This window comes from Tachypleus tridentatus, chromosome 8 (genome assembly GCF_004210375.1).
Source record: "Tachypleus tridentatus isolate NWPU-2018 chromosome 8, ASM421037v1, whole genome shotgun sequence".
Classification (NCBI taxonomy): Eukaryota; Metazoa; Arthropoda; class Merostomata; order Xiphosura; family Limulidae; genus Tachypleus; species Tachypleus tridentatus.
The window spans coordinates 50471371-50498584 of record NC_134832.1 but is presented as its reverse complement, the minus strand read 5'-3'; the positions used below and the strand labels follow the sequence as shown (position 1 = coordinate 50498584).

Below are 27214 nucleotides of genomic sequence, written 5' to 3'. Positions count from 1 at the left end.
CTTTAGTTAGTATATCGTCACCAAGTAACGTTCACCATATAAACTATAGTTAGTATATCACCACCAAGTGACGTTCACTATATTACATGTAGTTAGTATATCGCCACCAAGTAACGTTCACTATATGAACTATAGTTAGTATAGCACCACCAAGTAAAGTTCACTCTATTAACTGTAGTTAGTATAGCACCACCATGTAACGTTCACCATATTAATTATTGATAGTACATCGCCACCAATTAATGTTTACTCTGTTAAATTTAGTTAGTATATCGTCACCAAGTAACGTTCACCATATAAACTATAGTTAGTATATCACCACCAAGTGACGTTCACTATATTACATGTAGTTAGTATATCGCCACCAAGTAACGTTCACTATATGAACTATAGTTAGTATAGCACCACCAAGTAACGTTCACTCTATTAACTGTAGTTAGTATAGCACCACCAAGTAACGTTCAATATATTAACTATAGTTAGTATATGACCACCAAGTAATGTTCACTACATTAACTATAGTTAGTATATGACCACCAAGTAATGTTCACTACATTAACTATAGTTAGTATATGACCACCAAGTAATGTTCAATATATTAACTATAGTTAGTATATGACCACCAAGTAATGTTCACTACATTAACTATAGTTAGTATATGACCACCAAGTAATGTTCACGCTTTTTGTATCATTATATAGTTAAGTGATCCTAAGTGCGTTAAGGAACATAAACCCTCGGTTTGGGCTCTTTTCTCTTTTAGTTTAATGTCAAATGTATTAAACTTGAAATACCTGGTGTTATAAGTTCTTACGAGGATTTGGTTAAACGAATTTCAGTAAACGTTTGGCACTGGTTGTCAGGTGTACCTGTGAAAAATCAAGTTCAGATGGATGAAAATCGGAAGAATAGTTTGACTTTTAATGTCGCTCAACTGAATATGTAAGGCGGAAATGACGTTTAATGCACCGTTATTTTTGCATCAGACGAATGGTTCGTGGGACGCGGCTCAAAATAGTGAAAGCAGATGGCCCACACTCTTATTTATATCATTCATTTTTGAGCATTGCATAGAAAGCGTCTTTATTTGTATCTTTATTAGGATGTGATATGTCTGACAGAATATCTTTATTATTACCATTTAGTATTTCTAACGGAATACCATTATTAATTTATAGTATTTCTAAGAAAACAGCCCACCGTTTGGCAGTGATAGTTGCTTTGTTTGTTTGTTTTGAATTTCGCACAAAGCTACTTGAGGGCTATCTGCGCTAGCCGTCCCTAATATAGCAATGTAAGACTAGAGGAAAGGCAGCTAGTCATGCCCACCAACTGCTAACTCTTGGGCTACTTTTTTACCAACGAATAGTGGGATTGACCGTCACATTATAACGCCCCCCATGACTGAAAGGGCGAGCATGTTTAGCGCGACGGACATGCGGTATTGTCAATGAAATATTGTCATATGGTGATTCAATAAAAAGGGAATTATTGTTTGTGATATATTTATTATCACATGGTATTTCTAACGGGATGCCATTATGTTCAGTTTGGTTGTGATTAAGAAAAATTAACTTTTCGTAAACGCTGAGGCTCTATGTGTAATAATTCTGAACTTGGTGGGCTGCGCAGATAGCCTTTGTGGCTTTGCTAAAAGAAAACACACACAGCTATTAAATATTCTAATTTAATTTTGTTATTAAATGCTTCAGTTTAATATTGTTATTAAATACTTCCAACAGAAAATAACCATTTCCATATTGTAGCTTCAACAGCGAATCGTTAATAATATTAATGTGTGGTATTTTCAATAGGATTTCAGTATTAGTGTATGGTATTTTCAATAGTATTTCAATATTAGTGTGTGGTATTTCAAGTTATCCTCAAAAAGATTCGTGTTTCGCGTCCTGGTACTTTTAAAACACATTTCGCACTTTAGGACTATGAAAGTAACCGTCATATTTCACTATTCATTGAAAAACGGACTCCAATAGTTTGTGGCTAATGAGAGTGTTAGGTGGTTCTAAATGGTTAAAGCGTTTCTTTTAAAGTGAAGGTCGTGGGTTCGAATACTCATCGTACCAAATATTTTTTGCCCTTTCAGCCGTGGGTAGTTTTAATGTGCCTAATACACTGTACGTCCCACTATTCATTGGTAAAAGAGTAGCTCGAGAGTTGGTGACGAGTGGTGATGACTAGTTGCCTTCTTTCTTGTTTTACACTGCAAAATTAGGGACGGCTAGCGCAGATAGCCCTCGTGTAACTTTGAGCGAAATTTATAAACAAACCAAACCAATATAATTTCAGTTAATATAAGCAACTTTAGTATAATTTAAGAGCCACCTTTTTTCCTTTTCAGGAACTAATGTTGTCATATGCAGGATGAATTGTTCATTTCTTATTAAGCGTGAGAATACATAATGGGCTTTCTATAGCACTCTATGGTTTTCCCACCACGGTTATCGAAACTCGATTTTAGCATCATATGCCCTCAGATATTCCGCTGAGCCCTTTGGGGACGGGAAATATGTAAGTGTAAATAAAATAACTAATTTTTATTCCGTTTTTTTCTTCCTTACCGTATTCATACACTGTAACTTTAACCGTCAAAGATAGTCTTTACAAATAAATAAGTGAAGTTCATTTGTTTGGGGTTTAACACAAAGCTTCACAACACGGGTATCGAAAACAGAATTTTGGTGTTATTGTACTTCAATGTTGCTGCTGATCCACTGGAAGACTGTAAATGAATAGTCCTTCAATAAAGTATTAATTACAACAGCAGCTTCACTTTTACTAAAGGGGTGGAAGGAAATTTTGTAAATGGGCTTGAAAATACGTCATTTGGAAACAAAAGTATTCTTACATATATATTTTTCTCTACAAGTTAGTTTTCTTATTTCACGGTATACATATTTCTATCTAAACTGACGACAAATGTAGAAAAATAATTTATAAATGGCAACCATCGTTTCGTCGGAAGTTTACGTACCAACAACTTTCTTGATTATATCACTTAATAATTATAACAATTTGGAGGTAGACGGTTCGAGTCCTGCCGTCGAACATGCTCGCCCGTTTAGACCTCGAGGACTTACAATCTTACGGTCACTTTCAATATTTGTTTCTTAAAGAGTAGCCTATGAGTTAGTGGTGGGCGGTGTGACGGTCTGCCCTCGAATAGCTTTGCGCGAAATTCGAAACAAAACAAGAAATTTGAAAGGTCTATTATTATAAATTGAAGTAATTTCCGGTAAAAACGTTATTTGTAGAATACCTAAAAGAATAGTTTGGTAACCCTTCTTAATATAACAGTTGTACATTATTCTCACTTGGGTTTTTACGAGTGAGTTCAGCAATCCCTTCAGTGGACTCACAACACCAGAAACGAGGTTTCGATAGGTTAAGTTAAAGAGTTTTTTTTTGGGTTTTGAATTTCGTACGTAGCTACTCGAGGGCTATCTGTGCAGGTAGTCCCTAATTTAGCAGTGTAAGACTAGAGGGAAGGCAGCTAGTCATCATCACCCACCGCCAACTCTTGGGCTACTCTTTTACCAACGAATAGTGGGATTGACCGTCACGTTATAACGCCCTCACGGCTAAAAGGGCGAGCATGTTTAGCGCGACTGGGATGCGAACCCGCGACCCTCAGATTACGAGTCGCACGCTTTAACACGCTTGGCCATGCCGGGTTAAGTTAAAGAGACAAGAACAGAAACATCGGGCTATCTGCTGTGTCTACCGACGGGAATAAAACCCTTGATTTTAGCGTTATAAATTCATAGACTTACCACTGGCCCCAGCGAGGTACCAAGAGACATGGTAACAATTAATCAATATTAACGACACTATGAACCACGTTTACAGTAGTGTAATAAATTTATGTTAACAATATTAACTCTTATTTTTAACGTTATTCATGCGGAAGACTTTGATAAAGGCATTTCTCTAATTGGGCTTTGAATTTACCTACAAAGGTACACAATTGGCTATCTGTTCTCTGCTCTCCATGGGTTTCGAAATTTGGTTCTCGCGGTGTAACCCGAAGACATTCCACAGTTCCAATAGGGTTGGGTGGGTGAGTGAGTTTGAAACCTGTAACAAAGAGAGAGAAAAAAGTTTCCTTTAATTAAGTTGTCAGTATAATTACACAGTAAGCGTATCCATTTCTGCATCAAACTTTTAAATTATCAGAGAGTTTATAGTGTTAGATCTAGGAAAAGCTGCTGTAGTTTTCCGTAAAAGTAAATTTGGTTCGGTACAAAACAAATTACAAACTAATATTATGTTTTCCTAAAGCTAACCGAGTCTAAATAATCCGACTTGGTAAAAAAAAAAAGTGTGACACCCAATAGAAACGATATTTTGCTAATACGACAAGAATCAGTAACGTAATTGGACAATTAAGTCCCTTTATTGGAGTGTGCGTTGATCGCATTGCCCAAGCCACCTCCTGACTTACGTCCAAGCTGACCGAATCAATAAAGATTTAAACTGAATAAAGCTCACGTTGCTTGATTGAATGGGTAATACCCGACTTACCCACATCAAGTGAATGAGTTTTCAATTCAAACATAATGGGATATCAAGTAAATTACCACTGGAGGGCGCTGCTTTCAACCGTCGTGCATTCGAGTTCCCTTCGCTGAACATGCTCACCCTTTCAAAATGAGGGCGTTATAATGTTATGGTCATTCTCACCATTTGTTAGTAAAAGAGTAGTCCATGAGTTGGCGGTAAGCGATGTTGACCGACTACCTTCTCATAGTCTATCATTACTAAATTATGGACGACTAGTGCAGATACCTCTCGTGCAGCTTTGCGCGAAATTCAAAACAAAATCTCGGTTTTAACGGTTAAGTTAAAGAGACAACAGAAACATGGTGGTAAGTATAATTTTTAGAAATCTTGTTTGACTTTAAATAAATACAAAAAAAAATAGATATTTAGTTACGAAAATGTCAAAATTGCAATATTTTTTAATTGGTATTTGGTATTTTAAAACGTAACGAAACGTAACGTTGTTCATGTCCACAAAATACTATAGCCTACGACCTAATTAAATTATGCAGAGAACAAATCATGTTTGAAGATGTAAAATTATTCATAGGTCATTCTTTGGTAATTTCAGCCATTTGCTTAAGCTACGAGGAAAATTTGGTTTGTTTGGTTTGTTTTGAATTTTGCCCAAAGCTACTCGAGTGCTATCTGCGCTTGCCGTCTCTAATTTAGCAGTGTAAGACTAGAGGGAAGGCAGCTAGTCATCACCACCCACCTCCAACTCTTGGACTACTCTTTTACCAACGAATAGTGGTATTGGCCGTCTCATTATAACGTCCCCACGAACTCGCGACCCCCGGATTACGAGTCGAGTGCCTTAACCACCTGATCATGCTGTGCCCTGCAAGGATATACATCATGATTGTGTTGTGTAGAAAGCGGGATATATATATATACATATATCATATGTTGCGTTAAAAAAATGAGACATAAAATATCCCATTTTAGTTGTTTAGATTTTGCCATATAAGTTATATGTTTTATTGAAAACAAAAACAAAAAACCTACATGCGTGAAAGGGGCTATACATCCGTGTTACGTTCATCCATAATAATCAACGTCAGGATTATTGACGTCACGTGAAAAAGGCAATATACACTTGTGTTACGTAAAAATGTGACAGCCACAGTGGGTTACGTATATTATGGAACCCAATCAATCTGTTTGTTGACAACGCATATTTTGATCTCAATAGTAAATGCGTCTTAAAGACCAGAGAGTTAGAAGCAGCAACGAACAAAACTGGTTAATAGAGCAGAACTTTCACGTACATCGCAGGTTAGATTTCATACGTAGTGCATTATAAGTGAAGAAAGACAACAACTGACGTCACGAGAGACCGTACATCAGTTGCTGCTTTATATATGCAAAAACGGCTCGTTTGGGTTGACAAAATATTTTACATAGAAGAGCGATACAAAGGAACGCCTTTATACCTATATTAATGTAATAAAATAAAATAAAATTGTATATTCAAACATCTAATACCGCCCTCTACATTCCGACACTCAGTCACACAACCCCTTTCAAACATGTGGTCAGCTTCCGGTCACTTACCTCTTTCTTTGTGAACCTGACGATAACCGAAGAAGGTCGAAACGTTGTTCGCTCTTCTACGTAAAATATTTTCTCAACCCAAACGAGCCGTTTTTTGCATATATATTTCTCAACAAGTGGGTTTCTCGACATCACTGGGTTGCTGCTTTATTATTAAGCCTCGAGGGTATCGTAACCCAAATTTTAATGTTATAAGTTCTCCGACACACCACTTAGTCATCGTACCAAATTAGTGTGTAGATATGTTTCAAAGGTTAATATTTAAATGTACATAATATGAAACCTTTACACGTATGAATTTTAAGAGCTATATTAAGAAACTTTATCAAAACTGTGTTTCTATATGGCAAAAGTAAATTTCTCATTTTAGTGCTTTAAATACGTGTAATTGCCGCAAGGGGGACGAAATTAAAACTAGTCCAAGTTAATAAAACATTAAAGAAATACCAGAGGGAAACAGGATTTCTTTTTTAATGTTGCGAAAAAAAATAATTAGAATAAAAGAAAAAAAAATGGAAAGAGGCGATAGCAATAATTCAAACTGTTTAATTGGTTGGTCAAGTGAGGTCACGGTTGAAACCTGCATAAAGAAAATTTTGTTTTTGTTTCCCATCACTTAGAAAAAAACCGTATAGTAAATATAATGTAGCATTCTATCAATACTTTGTGGTTAATTCGTATTAGTCTATTAAGTTACTATTATTCCAACTTGAATTTCATCAGTCTGAATTACTTATTCGAATGTGTTTAATCCTAATATGACGTGCTGAACACCTGGACACCCTTATTAGCGTACACGACTTGTCCCAGAAGGGGTGGGGCTAAGAAGGAAGCGAGAGTGTCACGGTGGGAAATGAGAGTAAGTTCCAGCTTACGTCTCTGGTGTCTGACGTATAAATACGCCTAGTCTACGCACTTTAGGACAGGCGTAAAGGAAGCTGTTTCAAATTCATATCTTAGAATTACGAGTTTGTTTGTTAATGTTACCATTGTAGAGACCCGGTTCGTACATGATAGTTAACCATCAAAATGATTCATCCAACGTTAAGTCCAGTCACGGTCACTTTATATGTTGTGTTAATCCTTCTGGTTTTATTAGCACTATACGGGAGAAAGAAACGACTCCAGAAATTCTCCAATCTCCGAGTTCTTCCTGGACCACGCGGATTACCCGTTCTCGGTTGCTCGCACATCATCGGTCGTTATAAAAACCCTTGGCATGGATTCTCTGCACTACGGAAAAAATACGGCGATGTATATGGTATAACTCTAGGTTCCCGGAAATGTGTCGTGGTGAGCTCTCTCACGGCCATGAGGGAAGTCCTCATCGGTAAAAGTGAAGACTTCGCAAACAGACCCGACTTCTTACGTTTTCATGCTATATTTCGTGGCAACAGGAACCTCTGTAAGTTGTTTAATTTTTTTTTTTTTTTTCTTATCTAGTCCTTCAGATGTTGTTTTACTTTTTAATATTCCTTTGGGTAACTATTTAATTGCTGACTTCCTAGGGGGGTTTGAAAAACTTTCTCTCTATGAAACAACGAAATGTGATATTAACTACCTTGTTGTGGACTGATGTTGTTCCTACTGATGCTGTGAAAACGTCTAACGAGAGTTTTGTTGGTGGTAGTTTTGTTTCAGAATTTTCGCGCAAAACTACACGAGATTATTTACGCATAGTCGTTCCTCATTTTGAGCGAAAAGACTAGAAAAAAAACTACGATAATGTGGCCGCTTAGTACAATTTTGCCTTTTTATAAATGCATCAGCGACTCGAAAGTAAGAAACCAGGTTTCAGGATGCGGGACGCGAACCACAAACCCTTCGATTGACAGTCCGGGCTCGCTAACTAAAGGATCACTTCCGATTTAGAAAAATATAATATTAAGAGTGATTCATAGATGTATACGGTGATATTGAAGGCATTAATGTTAGTCTAGAAATCGTTTAGGCCTAACCAGTAAAATGTATTTTTTCCTTTCCAATTTATTTTCTGATCTTGAAATATACATTTTAAAGAAAGAAGAATTTTAAATAAAAAAAAAACATTTTGTGTCCTAATTAGAAAACTAAGGACACGAAACGCTGATTTTAAAACAAATCTGAGCACCTTGTCTTGAAGTTTGTTTAAATAGTTTTATTGTGGTAACAGAAATTAAACTTTCTACGTGTAGATCTTTGTTTGTTTTTTTAATTTTGCACAGTGCTACACGAGGATTACCTGCGTTACCCGTCCCTAATTTAGCAGTGTAAGACTAGAGGGAAGGCAGATAGTCACCACCCACTCGTGTACTACTCTTGTTTTTACAAACGAATAGTATGATATACCGTATCATTATAACGGCTGACCGACTGAGTATGTTTGGTGTGATATGGATTCAAACTCGCGACCTTGAGATAACGACACGAGCGCTCTAACCACGTGGCCATGCTGGGACGTGTAGACATTTACTATGACTGGAGTGTTGTTGTTTTTTTTCGCCTATGTATTGTACAGCTAACTAATATTAAGTGTCACGATTAAACAGAAATTCACGAAGTCGATCTGTACGCCCCAAAATAGCAAAAATCCCTCACTTCACACATCAGTTCCTCTTTTATTGATGTGGTACTTATGCTTAATTTATATGTCGGCGATAAGCATATTCAATATAACTTTTAAGAAACAAAAGCGTGCTGACAGCTGAGTCGCCATTTTGAGAGGTTACCATGTAAAGTACATTACCAAGTGAATATTAACCCTAAACAGTAGGTATATGGAAAGGGGGGGATGTTTGTTACATTATTTGGCGCAAAGCTAGACAGGGGCTAATATCTTATGTCCTCTTCCCCATTTTAAACAAGTGGTCAATAGTATACACACCCCGCCAACATTCGGGCTACTCTTGTGTGAACAAATAATGGGATTTGTCTGTCACTCTTATAGCGTAGTCGCGGCACTAAATCACCGATTTACTGTCTAGTCAGCCTAATCGTGAGACTAAGTTCGGGTTAAAAAGAACTAAGTATTTGGTACATATCGGATCATTCGGATTTAAAATTTTAGGCGTAATAAGAAAAATAAATTTTAATTAATGAAAAATTTCAAAAGGAACTTTTTTTTTTTTAATTAATCAAAATGGGAACCTAGTGAATCTACACACTTTTGCCAACAAGTAAGAATATTATTTCTGCCATGACAATAAACCTCTGAAGTCCTAAAACTCAAAACGTTTAAGTCGTTTTCTGCTACTTCTCTATTGTTGAATATTTTGCTTCGTAAAAACGTTGCCTACATGTTTAAAAAAGCGGTAGTCAGTGGGTGACGGGCCTGGAGAGCAAGGAGGATGAGGCAATGCTTTGTAGTCCAATTCCTGGAGCGTCATTTGAGCAACGTGTGACCGAGTATTACCATGAAGCAAGATTGGCGCTCTTCGACTGACTATGCTGGCACTTTTTTTTTTTTCACGCAATTTTCTATGAATTTCTTCCAATTCTTGATAGTACATCTCTACAGCGACATTCTGGCCCCGTTGAGCAAGTTTTTTAATGGATAACGCTGGCCACAGACCACCATACACTGACCATAATCTTCTGTTAGTGCAGCTATGGGAAGTGTTTTGAAGCCTCGTCATTGTTGAACCGTTCTACAGATTGCTTTCTCTTGTCGTAAAGGATCCATGTTTTTGTCGCAAGTGACAACTCGATCAAGAAATTGGTCATTTCTGTTGCGCAAAATCAACATAGAGCGCAGTTCAAAGGGGTAATTTTTTTTTTTTTTTAGTTTCACTGGGAAAAGTGAAAAAGCATGACAAGTGGGTCCCACACAAACTAATTTGCTCGAGATGGTCCAAAATTATGGACAACGCCAACACTTAATCTTTGCCTCGAACAGTTTCCCGCGGATTTCTTTTCACCAATGGTCTCTATTGGTCGTTTTCAACAGAAGTACCCTCCTTATTGTCAAGCCTCCTCTCCATTACAGGCCCGCATGGCCAGGTGGTTAAGGCACTCGACTCGTGATCCGAGGGTCGCTGGTTCGAATCCCCGTCACATCAAACATGATCGCTCTTTCAGCTGTGGGGACGTTATAAAGTGACAGTCAATCGCACTATTCATTGGTAATATAGTAACCCAATATTTGGTAGCGGGTGGTGATGACTAGTTACCTTTTCCTCTCGTCTTGCACTAGTAAGTTAGGGACTGTTAGCGCAGATAGCCCTCTTGGAGCTTTGCGCCAAATTCAAAAACAAACATCTCCATTACGAAACTTTTAGAACTAACTTCATACTGTACGTTCGGAGGTTGTTCCTTCGCCCCATGATCGATCGATATCGCGAGCTGTTTGTGATGGATTATGACCACGTTTGAATTCATGCAAAAAATGATATGCAACTTTATAATCGTAAAAAACGTTTTCTTATTCCTATAAATGACTAAAATTTTATTATAAAACATCCGCCATTATTGTTCAAACAATTTAATAGAAAAACAATATTGAAATGCACTTAAGTGTTTTATCAAAATTACAACGATTCCAATTTAGGATCACTTTTAAGACATTCTCCCCTCATTCACGAAAGGGGGGACGCATAAAACTAACAGGTTTAATCATGTTACGTTGTTTTTAAAATTACGAGTAATGTTGCGTGAAGACTATCTATGCTTCATAAAGTAGAGAGCTACTCAACAACGCTCGCCACCAATTTTTGGGCTACTCTATTTTCAACAAAAAGTGGAATTGACCATCACTTGTAACGCCCCCACTGTTTACAAGGAAAGTTTGTCCGACGATGAGAAATTGAGCCCATGACCATCAGATTGTGAACCGAGCCCCCCTTCCCTGCTCAGAAGAACATACCAGGTCTCGGTAAGCTCAATAGAAGAATCAAACAAATGTGTAGTCCACTTTATTGAAGCCTTTTAGTCAAATTAGTTGGATTTATTGAAGCCAGTTTGAATTTAACTTCTACGGACGTTGATAACGTGACCACTTTCTCCAGATAATTACGGGAAATAATAACGATCCAGTTTTCATAATTGTTCCAGTTATTGATAAAACTTTAACTAACTTGGGATTTGTTGATCGAGGAACGCGTCTAGGTTCAATACTACTCGTACGTAACATTAAATCCCCAAAAATAGTAACTTTGCGCAAAATTTCAAAACGGAATCAGTTTCAAGGCAAGTTGCACTTAACATTTTAACACGAATACCTCACTAATCCAATGTAACTTGCAGCCAGCAAAATACCATTTTACAGTAAACTACAGTTAGCCTTAATAATAATGTAAAATACCAAGTTATTCTGTATTCTTAAACTCTAAGTTATTCTATAAATACAAATTATTTTAGAACCAATAAAGTGACTACAAAATATGTTCATTTTAAGAGAAAGATTTGAAGTACATTAAACAACATTTTGAAGCAACAGTGAAATACTTTAAAAGAAAAGACTCTTATTGATTCGTACGTAATTAAAACTTAAAATTTCACAAGTAACCCTATTGAAACAATTGACATCAGCGTCTTGGTCTATCCTTGCGTGAAATCGGCGAGTTCAATATATAAAGAATTTTTGTTTTTTTTTTAATAACACGGGTAAATTAACGTTTTCTTAACAGAGGTATTTTCTAAAAATTAATAATACACCTACACAATGATACACATTCAATTAAATAATTTGTAAATGTATATTAAAAAAAATAGCCTGACTAGTTTCGATAGGCCTAACTTGTCGTTCCCAACGTACACTGAAAACAGTTTTATTCCTTCTCTTTAAGTATGGCAAGTTAGGCCTACCGGGATTAGTCGATTTTTAAGTATAGTTATTATAAAATTTATTTTTGGTAATTTGTGCATTATTACGTTGATGTGTCGTTAATTTATTTTTAATTCCAAACAACTGTTTCTTTCGTCACACTCATCGTAAAAAAAAAAAACATTACTATTAAATAGCTTTGATTAATACAAGCAACATTCTGAGCTAATCTCTAGCACACAGACGACAAATCAAAGACAAGAGGTATCTTTGAGCCCATTTACAACAAATGCGTGGCATGTACCGATGAGAAGCAACTACATGCAGCATGTTTATTTCTTTCCGAATTTGAACAATGGCGTAAAAAGCGGGGTTTCGTTTGTTTGTTTTGAAATTTTGTGCAAAGCTACACCACAGCTATCTGCGCTATCCGTTCCTAATTTAGCAGTGTAAGGCTAGAGAGAAGGTAGATAGTTATCACCGCCAACTCTTGAGCTAATTTTTTTTTTTACAAACGAATAGTGGAATTGACCGTTGCATTATAACGCCCTCACGGCTGAAAGGACCAGCATGTTTGATGCGATGGGGATTTGAAGCCGCGACCCTCACATTGAGAGTTGAGCGTCCTAACCACCGGGCCGTGCTGGACCTGAAAGATCAACACCCTTTGTCCCAGTCAAAACCCGGTTGTTAGAGTTGTAAGTCCAGACATGCCACTGGGAGGGGGATATTTGAAGTTAAGCGCAAAATAACACAATAAGCTCTCTTTGCTTCTGTTCTGCCTACCACTGCTATCGAAACGCTGATTCTAGCGTTTTAAGTTTGCAGACATCTTGCTTTGCCACCTGGCGTTGATCAAAAGTAGAAGAAGATGGAAACTTAAGAGATTATTCAAGAAATATGTGAACTATTTAAATAATAATTAATATAAAAAAAGAAATCTAAAAAACAGATTGAGATGTACAGAAAGTTTACAATAACGAGAATGGAAAAGTACAAAGAGACCTGTAGTGACAAGGTTGAAGAACGAAAAGGTAGAAAATATTATGAAGGACATAATTATACACCTGGAAAACTTGTAGTATTCTGTGGCTACAGCTGTTCGAATATTTTGGTGACGAAAGATGAGAAATTACTTCCAGAGATGAAGAAATAGGAGAGGTTGATGTGACACGTAGGTGAATATAAAGTTCCAGCAAAAAAGGTAAATTGGAAATTTTCCTTGTTTTAGGAACCTTCTTTTGATATGTTAATTTCCATTATCTTTCCTTCCACGTCAATTACTGACTACATATAGACAGATGAATATAAGATTGGGCTAGCATAACAAAGGCAACCAAGAAATTATAATGCACTACATGATAATTATTACAATATAGATGAAACCTCCAGTAACAACATGGAGGGTGCTCATCGTATCGCCAAGAAGTAAATGGAGAATTTAAAAGCAATTAATCTCGATCTAGTGACTGGAGCATATTGGAACTAAGTATTGTCGTGTCGTGAAGAATTATTGATTTAAGAGTTCTTGTAGCTGTAAAAAAAAATATATAATAATAAATAGTAATATGTCGCATGTGATTTTTATCGAGGAACAACTTTTAAGTGTGTGATCAAATGAAAGTGATCTTGATAAAACTGGCTTTCATCAAGATAACATGGTATAGCTGAATAATTCTCGTCACAAGCGAAAACAAACATCGAAGTAGGTGTTTGGAAGGATCATGCATCGTGTTAAAAAGAATTAATGGTGTGGATTACGGAACAATGGTAATTTTAAGGTTTGGTTAGTCTAGGGCTAACACTTTTTGTAAGCCCTGCATCCAACGTAATTTTACATAAAATGAAATTATAAATGGGCCTCCATTAAGACCATGGGCCCTAGAACTGAGCCCTCTCTAGCTCCTACTTAAATACGCCACTTTTCCAGAATCTGGAAGGATAGGTGGTCAGTGTAAAAGGTCATATGCGCCATAACAGTCTTTAGAAGTACTTTGAAAGAATTGTCTATTTACCTCGTAAGAAGAGTTTGCGAGCAGAATGTTAACTTTCTGAGGACCTCATGGTTCCTATCGAGACAACTTCTAGTGGATCACCAAGGGTGGAACCACCAGAGGATTTTCTCAATCACCTGCCCACTTTAATGTCATCAAAGACAAGACATATTCTCACCAGGTATATTTTGTGTTTTTAAACTGACAAAAATATGGCCTTTTCTATAGTGTCTTCATCCAGGCAGAGAGTAGAGTACAACAGTAGATTCTTTCTGGACATTTTTTATGATCGAACTGTCAAAACTCCGTGAACATTGAGTTTAGAAAACTATCTTCTTATCATTGACTACTCGTGTTTTAAATAAATAATTTCCATCGTTATATTGGATGTCCTGTATTGATATTATCAGAGATTATGTTTAAAAATAGGCATGTAACGAAAACGGAATCTCGTTAAACTGTAAACCAATTAGAATGTGGAAGAAAAAAATGTATTGAAATGATTATAAAATGAGTTTTTTAATTTTTGTTTACGACAACGAGTAAATTGGTACCATGAACGACAATATTATAATTTTAAAAAGTTAAACCGAAAACTTTCGAATAGGTTCTTTTTTATTTCTTTTTCTTTTGCTGTTAGCTCGTGTGGGGGACGTCATTCGTTTTGAAGTTGCTCGTGCGTTTGCGTCAAAATGTTTGGATAAACGTGCACATGTAAGCCAGAATGAAGGCTTTACGAATCGAAACAAGATAAATTTATTTTTCTGAAAGGTGCCGAAGACTGTCTCGAGATCATCAGTTTTAATCATTCGCACTACTTTACAGTAGTGAAGTCAGTCAGCAGACACTAAAATGACATCACGTAAGAGACGCTCGACGTTGCAATGTGTACTGTCGTGACGTCAGTAAAACATGTCATTGATGACCAGGAGAGCTACAGCACGGCGTGACGCACAAACTTTAAAAGCAAGAAATAAATAATATTTGTCACTCTTGGTTTTGGTTTTATTTAAGGGACCCTGGGGAAATACATCTGGTATTTTAAATGTTTTTTCCTTTTTCCGTTCTTTTCTTTTTAGCGTATATTTTGTAAAAGTTCGTTACTTCTTCTGTTTTCAGATCTCCTAGATGAATTATCCAGTTTCAAATAGTGTTATTTACTAATGTCCTAAAATATCTAAAGATAACTCTCTAGTGTATGTTAGTTTTATAAAATAAATGACAGAATTGTACAATACTCTTCGTAAAGCAATAACAACTCTTAAAATCAAATGTTTTCAGTTGTTTAGGGACTACGCCACCTACCCTTTCCCTTTATCTCTGATGTTGACATCGAATTTTTGAAGTATAGCTGAAAAGTTCACGTTTTTTTTGTTTTGGTGTTTTTTTTTTCCTTTTTTAATCTTCAAGTAATTGTCCAACCCATGACGATATTCAAGTCAAACTAGCTAACCCTAACTTTTATTTTTAAACTGTTGTATTTTTCGGTTTATATATGACATCATAGTTTAATCGATGTTAACACTTTAACATTAGTAACCAGTATTAAAGCCATCCTTACTTTAGAGTACACATAAAATAAATGCCAACACAGCAAAGTAAAGTTGTTGTTTTTTCTTCTATCACAGCAATTGCCTTGTGCGACTGGTCATCGAAACAGAAAACCCGACGTGAGATTGCTTTTCCTTACATGCATCCAAAGACTGTTTCGCTGGGCATCAATCGTATGAACACCTTTATCACTAAAGAATTAGAAGAGTTAGTTTCGGTTTTAACTACTGTTAACAACCAGTTAATGGATCCCAGACCGTTTCTTCTCACCTCTACGGCTAACATTTTCTATCAGTATCTGTGCAGTAAACGATTTGACCCCAAAGATCCGACCTTCCAACGAATGATTATGATCTACGATGTCGTCTTCAAGGAAATCTTTCGAGGTTTCGCCATTGATTTCATGCCTTGGCTCAAAGTTTTCAATGCGAAACGACTGCAAGACCTTAGAGAAAAGGCAGACGAAGTGACAAATCTGACAGAAACGATATTTGACGAGCACGAAGAAACTCTAGACTTAAAGAATCCTCGTGACCTGGTGGACGTGTTTTTGAAACTTATCAAAGAAGATAAAGGGTGCGAGTTGTCTCGAGAGGATGCAGAAGTGGCTGTGGACGACCTCTGTGGTGGTCATTCGGTCTTGGGGAATCTGTGGATGTGGGGGCTTTATTTAGTAGCTGGACATCCCGAAGTGAAGGAGAAGATACTGTCGGAAGTGTCAAGAGTCACAGAAAACCAGAGGCACCCGTGCCTTAAAGACAAACCGATTTACCATACACGGAGGCAGTGACACTAGAAGTCTTGCGGGTCGTATCTTCGCCAATAATTCCTCACGTAGCCTCCAAGGCCACCAGCATTCAAGGTTAGTAGGTCAAGTTGCGACGCTTCGTTTTATTCAGTCTTTGGTGTTTTTGATAAAGGACGTCAGGTCACTCAGTGGGGAAGCTGTTAGTAAACTAATAGATCGCTTTTGGTGTTTTTTTTATTGCCTATTAAATGTCGTAAGATAGCATCATAATATCCTTAACAGGATGTTGTTGCTGCATTTCCAGTTTTACAGCACTAATCTACGAATTGATAATGTCTAGACCAAACAGGTTCTAAGAAATGTTTCAGAAAGGCCAAAGTATTTTATATCAATTAGTTGTTCTACGGTTCTTTTTATTTTTTTTTCAGATGATATTTTTGTTCTTAAAATTTCATTCATTTCCTTATTAGGTTTTCATGTCCTTGAAAACACCTTAGTGATGTTCAACACATTCGATCTAAACATGGATGTGGAATACTGGAACAAGCCTCGTATATTTAAACCCGAAAGGTGGGTTTTTCATACAACAACAAAAAAAAAAAATATGCAAACCCATGATATATGTAAGTACAAGTTTCATGTCCCCCCGAAGTTTTTCAAACTCTGCATTGAAAGTCTCGTAAAGTATAAACGTTTTTGTTTTTTTTAAGAGCTCCAAAGTGCATATTTCTATAATTAAAATACAGTGGAACCCCTCTAAAGCAGCCACCTTCGGGACTGAGACAAACTGGCCTGATTAGAGGGTTTTCACTGTACATAATTAGGGATTATGTAAACAAAAAAAAAAAAGGGACTGTTTGAATGACCGCTTTCAAGGGGTGACCAAATCTGAGGGGTTGCCACTTAGAGGGGTTCCACTGTAATTCTTCAAGGTTCATATCCTATCAAGATTGGTTGCAGAGGCTGGTTCCTCACACACACACACACACACACACACACACACACACACACACACACACACACACACACACACACGCTAATATAGCGGTAAGTCTACGGAGTTAAAATGCTAAAATCAAGGGGTCTATTCCCCTCGGTGGGCTCAGCAGATAGCCTGATGTGGCTTTGCTATAAGAAAACGCGCAAACACACGCTATTCAGTTTAACACATGAAAACTGTTGGAGGTGTTATTTAAATTTGGCTTCTGCTGTAATGAAAACCAGCAAGTTTTTTTTTTTTTTTTTCACTAGATAAAGAATAATGATAATTATAATAATGTTCAAGAAGTCCGCTGATTTCCAAACAGGAAATGGACTTACGTATGAAACAAATGATACCGGAAACCCAAGTATTTAACTTGACATCTTTGTTTCAAATAAAATAAAATATTTAACTGATAGATGCCAGGAGTTATAAAAGTTATTAAGTACTTTTGTACAATAACAAATGAAACTATACTCAGATTTAAGCACTCCTAAATGTCTATTAAAAGGCATTAAATAAACACCCTTGGAAATAAAAAATGTAATTTCACGACGCCACTGGTAAATATTTGGCTTTTTTTAAAATTTAAGAAGTTTATTTGTTTAAAATGTTCTGATTTGTTATATTCTAGGCCTGGCATGGCCAAGCGCGTAAGGCGTGCGACTCGTAATCCGAGGGTCGCGGGTTCGCGCCCGCGTCGCCCCAAACAAGCTCGCCCTCCCAGCCGTGGGGACGTTATAATGTGACGTTCAATCCCACTTTTCGTTGGTAAAAGAGTAGCCCAAGAGTTGGCGGTGGGTGGTGATGACTAGCTGCCTTCCCTCTTGTCTTACACTGCTAAATTAGGGACGGCTAGCACAGATAGCCCTCGAGTAGCTTTGTGCGAAATTCCAAAACAAACAAATAAACAGTTATATTCTATTGTTCCCCGCTGGTACAACGGTAAGTCTACGGATTTACAAATCTGAAATCAGCGGTTCGATTCCCCTCGATGGACTCTGCAGATAGCCCCGATATAGCTTTGCTATAAAAACACAAAACAAAACAAAAAACACTCATTATATCCTCGGTTTAGAAAAAATAAATTAATATCACGTGAATATTTCGGAAAATATTAATGGCTATTAATTTGTAATGTTCTGTTGTTGTTTTATTACATTTCAAATATACGTGTTGTTGTTTTATTACACTTCAAATATACGTGTTGTTGTTATTATATATCCAAGCTCCAGATGCTTATTTTTTGTCTTTTTTAAGTTTATCACTAGGTACGCATTTTTGTAATGTAGAAACTAATTTTTTATTAAAATAATTAGGCTTATCTAGATTAGGCTTATAATCCATTTTTATCTTTAACGATTTCTTTGTTTTACGTACAGGTTTCTCACAAAGGAAAATAGAGTTCTGAAACCGGCGTACTTCTTTCCTTTTGGAACAGGAAAGAGGACGTGTTTGGGTGATGGTTTGGTCAAGTCAACCCTTTTACTGGGTCTCGCAACTCTTGTCCAGATGTTCGACATTTGTTTGCCAAAAGACTTTGATACTCCAGATTTATATACAATTCCAGGTGTCGTTGTTCCACAAAACGAAATTAAGCTAATTTTTCGACGTCGTTCTGATCCGTTGATTGTATCTCCGAACAACACTCCTTTCCACTCAACGCCCTGATACACAGACAGCTGTTTAGTTTCATTTGAAAATTTAAAAGTCGCAAGACTTGTTTTTACTCGTCTTGGCGACGATGGAAACGTGAAAAGTGCAGAGTTAAAACCTGGCTTCAACTTTTCAGATCGTAATAGTATTGTTTGATCCAACGTGACTCGAAATGAAGTCTACTGAATGTTTTTACGACTAATTCGTTTTACTGAGCACATCGATCTTGTACGTATAAACTAGTACAGAAGATAACGTTGCATATGTGTTTTATTTTTTATAGAAGTGCTGAATGTGTCTGCACAATTTTTCAATTAATGTCGTTAGTGAAAAGGTGCAGCTATCAATAATGCAATTTGAAGTGTTTTAAAAGTGACCAAAAAAACTATAATTATATTTTTATTAGACAATTCATTTTGATGTGTGTCCATTTTTTTTTAGTGTGAAAAATGTAAAAGAAACGCCGTGAACTATTTCAAAGATTGTATTTAACTTTTCAATGCTGAGAGTGCCTGCCGTTATAAAATATGACATTGTCTTCAACTTTAACATATTGAATATGATGTACAATCTAGAGTTCATCTTTTTTTATGCTGAAAGTACCTGTTGTTATGAAATTATAAAGGCAAAACTCAATGTAATAGCTCTATCAAATTAATTAGTGATGTCTAGTTTCATATTTGTATCACCATAATGGATCGTTTTTTAATTACGATATGTTCCATTCATCCAATTATCTTTTAAGCATTTTCTACTTCAAGCTTTATGTTTAATTTTGTTGTTACTGTTCTGTTTTTACTTTTGTTTGTGTGTATATGTGTCTAATTTATTTGGCACATTTGAAGGATCGTTTAATAAATATTCAGTGTTTTTTAAACTTTTTCTGTGTTCTATTCCGTTTCTTGACTTGGTGAATATAAACAATGACGGGTGATAATAACCTGCAAGGAATTTTGTAATTAATAATTTTAGAACCTCAATCAAACTGTACTTTCAGTGAGTTCATAAATTTGAGACTATCTACGCTAACCGTCCCTAATTGAATAATGTAAGACTAGAGGGAAGGCAGCTAGTCATCATCACCCATCGCCAACTCTTTGGGCTACTCTTTTACCAACGAATAGTGGTATTGGCCGTATCATTATAACGCCCCCACGGCTGATAGGGCGAGCATGTTTGGCGCGATGGGGATTCGAACCCGCGACCCTCAGATTATGAGTCTAACATCTTAACCCACCTGGCCATGCTGGACCCATAAATTTGACAGAACTTAACATACAATACCTTTGACACAAAGGAAGGAAGTTTTAGTTTTGTTTATAAAGCAAGTTTATGATGTTATTTTTTATATAAATCCCCTTCAAAAAAAAAGTCAATTCTACAAACCCAGCCCACTCTAGAACGTTATCGGATAAAGCTGTATTTATCAGCAAAGTAGAAATGTATTCGATATTTGTCTTGAATTAAAATAGATGGGTTTTACTGTTGTTATCCTCGTAGCTACACAATGGGCTAACTGTGTTCTGCTCACCAGAGGTATTGAAACTTGGAATTTTAGCAACATAAGCCTGCAGAAGACGGGCTACTATTTAGCTCTTAACTAAAAGTAGTTAATGATTCAAGTAATTATTATACCTATTCATATTTTGTATAATTTCACCCTATTTACATATTTTAGTGGATGAACGCTATCTTCATTTATTCTAAATTTTAATAAAACTTTAAATTTGTATATTGTACCTTTCAAATGTAGTTTTAATTAGATTAAATTTATGTCGCAAAAAAGGAAAACATTGTGTGTAGTCTGGGCTAGTAGTATTTGGGTTTGAAGAAATAGGAAGATCGAGGCAGTTTTGTGTTATTGTAGATGGTGGGTTATCGGTTGTTATACCATGGTATAGGAGAAAACCGAATATCGTTTGCAGAAGTCCATACTAAGGGTAACATTGGTGGGTCTGTGAGATATGAACCTTCAAATAAACTACAGGTTTGTAAAAACGTTTTCATTAAGAATATGTGAATATACGACTGAAATGGTTTTGTATTCCTCCCTTAACGAACGTTTCGCATATCTGTTGTAGACTAGATGCACGTGCACATGGGAGAAACGGTCTCATCAGAGACCTTACTAATCTCCCCCCTAAGATTCAGACAGTGTTTTGTCCCAAAGTTAAAAGTACATACCACAAAGGCTATAGCTTCAGCAAAACTAACACGACTAACTGTTACTTTTATAATGGCAAATTGCGAACTAGAATCTTGGACTTTTGATGTGTAACCAGTAAGCTACAAATTTTTTGGGTTTGTTTCATTTTTATAAATTCGCGCAAATCTACTCGAATGTTATCTGCACTAGCCGTTCCTAATTTTACAGTGTAAGACTAAAGGAAAGGTAACTAGTCATCACCACCCACCGCCAACTCTTTGGTTACTATTTTACCAACGAATAGTGGGATTGACCGTAACATTTAAAACTTCCCCACGGTTGAAAGGGCGAACATGTTTAGTGCAACGGGGATTCAAACCCGCAACCCTCGAATTACGAGTCGAGTTTCTTAACCACCTAGCTATACCTAATATAGTAGTGTAAGACTAGAGGGAAGACAGCTAGTCATCACCACCCACCGCCAACTCTTGGACTACTCTTTGACCAATGAATAGTAGGATTTACCGCAACACTATAATGCCCCCGCAGCTGAAAAGGCGAGCATATTCAGTGCGACAGGGATTCGAACCCGCGACCCTCAGATTACGAGTCGAACGCCTTAACCCACCTGGCCATGCCGGGCTAAATTAGAGACGGTTAGCGCAGATAGCCCTCGTGTAGCTGCGCGAAATTCAAACAAATAATCTAATCCCTCAGTTTGAAACAAGAGACGCCTGTGTGCCGAAAGCCACTGTGCATCTTTTGCGCGAAATTATGAAATGAAACAAAATTGTACAATAAAAAGTAAATAATAATAATTTTCTTAACATTAACTTTATAATTTTATAACAACCGTTGTTGTCAAAATGAAAAGTCTTTATATCTCCAGTTCTTACGTTCATTTATGACATAGGAGAAACAAAACTTTTACTTTACTTTAAGTCTTTGGTTAAACCTAACTTCGCTCCCCCAGTGGCTCAGCGATGTGTCTGCGAACTTATAACGCTGAAAACCGGGTTTCGATACTCGTGGTAGGCAGAGCACAGAGAACCCATTGTATAGCTTTATGCTCAATTCAAAACAACAACAACAAACGTAACTTGATTGTAGTAGTTCACAATAATTAACAATAAAAATGTCTACTAATCTTCACCAAAGTCCAGATATACATATTTCAGCTTAATCTGAGTATTGTTAAGAAGGCAAGTCGTAGAATGCGTATGATGGTTTTAACTTGTTACTTCTTGCTGTGAACATACAGGGTTCAAAGAAAATGTACCACTAACGCCACAGATTTTCTGTTATTAATTAATTATTAATTATTCAGTAAATAATGTGTTTAGAATACGATAAGTAAAAATCGCTTCTTGTCAACGAGTTATACTGGTTTTCACTCCTCAAATTTTATTCATCACCAGAAACGCTGGACAAGAGCAAATCTAACGATATAACAATGTTGAGTGAGTATTTTATATACATTAATTATAATCCAGCTTATTCGATTCAAATCTTTATCATATTTCAGTAAATAATCTATCAAGGTCACACTGTTTCATTGTTCAATAATTGTCTGTCAAAATAGTATTGGCAGTTAACTTTTCCTTTCGTATATACTCTTTATTTGGCAGCCCGGCATGGCCAAACGCGTAAGGCGCGTGATTCGTAATCCGAAAGTCGTGGGTTCGCGCCCGTGTCACGCCAAACGTGCTCGCCCTCCCAGCTGAGTAGCTTTGTGCAAACACCAAATCAACTCTTTATTTGACATCTCGTTAAAAGGCTCGCCATCTATTAGTGAAAACACGAATCAATAAAATATGTAATTTTATGAAAGGTGACTTCAAAGTTCGGTTTCCCAATAAACAAAAAAACGTGTTTCATTTACTTATAATTTTTACATTAAAGCTAACCGTAATTTTAAAAAATATTAATAAAAGTAATGTAATATGCATCGTATGATACGCAACTCATCCCTACAGTTTAACACGAGATATTTCAATACTCTAGTACACGGTGTCTAAGGTGTATTTCATGCAATTAGTATCCACATTTGCAATGTCTGCTCATTATAAAATACGAAATTACCTGTTTAACTTACAGTGCATGTTATCTAAAACAATTTGTTCGTTTTTAGCGTTATAATTATTCAAACTGACACAGCGTGGCCATTTTCTAAACATGTAACATCAGCCGAGTTCCTTTTTCAAAGACTTTTAACTTTAAATCTATTCTTAATCAACTAAATCATAAAGTCTTAATGGTCAGTTTTGATGTAACCTCCTTCTTCACAAAAGTCTCAACAACTGAAGCCAGCAAGATAGCAAGATGCTGGATTATACATTCCCTGGAGCTCAGCACATTAAACAAAACAAAAATTCAACATATTAAGAAACCAAATAAACACAGCCACAAAACTTTGTTCACCTGATAAAATTAACGATGAAATGAACAAAATAAAACAACACTTCATCAACATCAACAAATTTCCTCAAAAAACCGTGTGAAAAATTATACACACACACCTAGACCAGCAACAAACAAACAACAATAAACCCCAAGATACAACAAACTACAGAGCCTCACACTACTACATACCATATGTTCCTGACATCAGCCAAAAAATAACCAACATTTGGAAAAAAAACAACTTATAACAAAACACAACATTTCAGTAATCACCAAATTTATTCAAAAACTAGACACAAAACTAAAGTTCATATTGTGTAAAAACTATACTGACAAACACAACACCAACATAATTTATAAACTACAATGCAACAACTGCCACGACTTATATTGGAGAAACACACAGAAAAATGGAAACTAGATTCACAAAAACACCTTCACACGTTTGTGAACACTGCAAATCAAATAAACACAACATAACCATAGAAAACACTCAGATATTAAGTAGGAAAACAAATATAAACAAACGGAAAATCAAAGAAGCCCTACTTATACAGCAACTCAAACGAATATGAAGGAACACCTTTATACCTATACTAATTAATATATATAACCTAACACCCACCTGCAACGCCCCCTACAATCCCGTACCCGTTTACACTCTCGTCCCTAAGACATGTGTTTGCGACAGTCAGTTGTGTTTGTGACAGTCAGTTGCACAACTTTTCGACCTTCTTCGGTCATCGTTGTTCTCTAAAAATATTTTCTCAACTAAATACATTTTCTCAACAAGTGGGTTTCTCGACATCACTGAAACTCTTTCTTTGTTAATCTGAAGATGACCTAAGAAGGTCGAAACGTTGTTCTCTCCTTTATCAGTAAAAGTGTGAATACCTACACCAGCCGTCCTGAAATACAGTTAACAGTTTTGTGATGAGTTCTCAGCTTAGCGTCGAGAAATGTGTCACATATAAACGATTTTGTACAATAGTTTGTTATATGATACTTTGAAACAGTTAACTGATTCTTTATACTTATAAAAGTGAACGCTTCTCCTGTATCTAACTATTAAAATGGGTCGAGCGTGTCCCAGTGGTTAATGTGGGAGAACGAAGATCTGGGTGTTTAGAGTTCTTGTTTTGGTACTGAACAAAAAAAAAACAAACTAAATTCACTGCGCATTTTGAGGCAATGGAGGTTAGGGTGTTTGCTTATTTATCTTTTTTCATTTTATTCTTTCTTATTTGATATATTTATTTATATTTTAGTATAAGTCTTAATACTTTCTACGGTTGGGGGTTAAAAGATTAAAGTTTCTGAATACCCCGGTTGCCTTCAACTCTAAATCATTGGTTTATATTTGAACGTTTAAATCAAAATTCATTATCATGAACGACGGGGGAAAAAAAAAGTGGAGGTTAGAAACTAACGATCAATCCCAGTATTATTTAGTAAAATAGTAGCCTAAGAGTTAGCGGTGAATGTTGTTGACCACCTACCTTCCTTCTAGCCTTTTAGCTGATAAATTAAGAACAGCTAGTACAAACAGCACTCGAAAGCTTTGCGCGAGATTAAAACGGATTCATGTTATAAGTGTAGCTGTCGGATCCCACTATTCGACCAGAAAAATGAATCTCAATACCAACAGAAGGTGTTGTTAATTATATGCTCTCATTTTAGACCATTGGTTCCAAATTAAAAAATAGCTAGCGCAGATTTTTCGTAAGTATCTTTGAGTGAATATCCGAAAACAAACCGTATTTTAGTATTTTAATACCTCTTCACTGTCTCCATCTAGCAGGTTTTAATAAAACTACCACAGCAATTTCTGAACTTGCTTTCCCATAGTGTTACGTGCTCAACCTTTGTAAAGTCGAAATTGTTCAATGACAACACTACAAAAGTTACAGAAGTAATAACTTTCATCTTTATTGGTTTATTTCTTTCAGGCAAACCTACACATAATGGACTGGCTATCTGCGTAGAAAATATAACTTCGAATTTTATGTTATAAGTTTAGGGCCCGGCATAGCCAAGCGTGTTCAGGCGTGCGACTTGTAATTTGAGGGTCGCAGGTTCGCATCCCCGTCGCGCCAAACATGCTCGCCCTTTCAGTCGTGGGGATGTTATAATGTGACTATCAATCCCACTATTCGTTGGTAAAATAGTAGCCCAAGAGTTGGCGGTGGGTGGTGATGACTAGCTGCCTTCCCTCTAGTCTTACACTGCTAAATTAGGGACGGCTAGCACAGATAGCCCTCGAGTAGCTATGTGCGAAATTCCAAAACAAACAAACGTTATAAGCCTTCAAACTTAGCAATGATCCACCGTGAAACAGTAGTAGCTTCATTGCTATAACTATTTTACAAGTTCAAGCGTTTTTTTGTCTTGTTTTGTTTATTTCACATCGTAATAATCAAACTGGATTTTACCTTCTGTAAATATTTTTCTCGTGATAGGGAAAGCACAATAGACGTGTTCTCTCTCACAACGTTGATAAATGTATTATTTAATACAATAGGAACTTCGACTTCTTAGGCCTACATTTCTTCTTGTACTACACTTTCGGATATGTCAGTGAGTTTTGACTATAATAAGCAACTTTTTATCGAAACTTCAGGTGCATATATTTATTGTTACTTCTGTTCTAAAATAACCGTTAGCTATTCCCAAACGAAAAAAGAATGTTTTTAAGCTGCCAGTAAAGTTTATGATATTCTAAATTTAATACCTTTAATTGACCAAATTAGTGTTTGGTTACCATTAACCTAACATCTAATTTTCGAACATTACACGAACATGTGATGAAGGAAATGCCAGTTGAATGCCAGTTTTTAAGAAAACGTGATGCTGATTTAGAAAAGAAAATAATTAAAGTATCTTCTTTGTATTATTTCAGTTTATTGAAAATAAAAAAGTACCTAAACCTCAAAAATTTATGTATTGTATTATTTAACGAGGTTGAAACAACCTAATTAAATAATAAACTATTTTTAAAGATATAAGTTCAAATGATTGAGATAGAAACAAAAAGAATTCAGAACCCTAAAATCGTTTGTTTGTTTCAGGTATTCACACAAAGCTACAGAAGGGCTGTCTACATTAGCCCTATTTTTAAGCTAACGGGCAAAGTAGGAAAAACGCGACTAGTCAACAGCACCCAATGCTTTGTTTTTGTCTTTGAATTTCGCGCAAAACTACACGAGGGCTATGTGCACTAGCCATCCCTAATTTCGCAGTGCAAGACTAGAGGAAAACCAGCTAGTCATCACCACCCACTGCTAGCTCTTGGGCTACTCTTTTACCAACGAATAGTGGGATTAACCGTCCCATTATGACGCCCCCACAGCTGAAAGAGCGAACATGTTTAGTGTGACAGGGATTCGAACTCACAACCCTTGGATGACGAGTCGAGTGCCTTAACCATCTGGCCATGCCGTGCTTCACCCAATGCCACCTTTTAAACAATGTTTATCTGACCGAGAAATGGAATATGACGCCCTCTTTTGATTTGTCCTTGTCTGTCATCAATTGCTGAATTTCTAGGAAAACAACACGCCGTCTCGTGGATCCTTCAATAAACCTATCTAATTTTTGCACAATGCCTAAGATCCCGAACTGGGTTCAAATTACAATAACGTAATTTTTTAGATTGGAGTGAACAAATTTTGAGCATGTACGTGAAAAAAAAAAAAAGAAAGAAAGATCAATTTTGCTATTACTTGCAATTCTTGGTTTTTAAATTCGAGATATTTAAATAGCTTTTATAATTAATTAATAATACCATCATATGAAACTTAAAAATCGACTTTTGTGATTTTTACGTTTTCCTATCCACGCGTATCAAACAACTTCAGAGCCACACAATTAAGTCAAA

General features: G+C 36.3%; 1 pseudogene across 1 annotated transcript; it reads left to right on the top strand.

Moving 5' to 3' along the window:
* Window positions 1–6998: 6998 nt before the first annotated feature.
* On the top strand, window positions 6999–19670 carry LOC143222373 (cytochrome P450 307a1-like; annotated as a pseudogene). Its single transcript, XR_013012206.1, has 4 exons — window positions 6999–7522; window positions 15480–16264; window positions 16621–16720; window positions 18515–19670. The product of XR_013012206.1 is annotated as a cytochrome P450 307a1-like (transcript).
* The last annotated feature ends 7544 nt before the right edge of the window (window positions 19671–27214 follow it).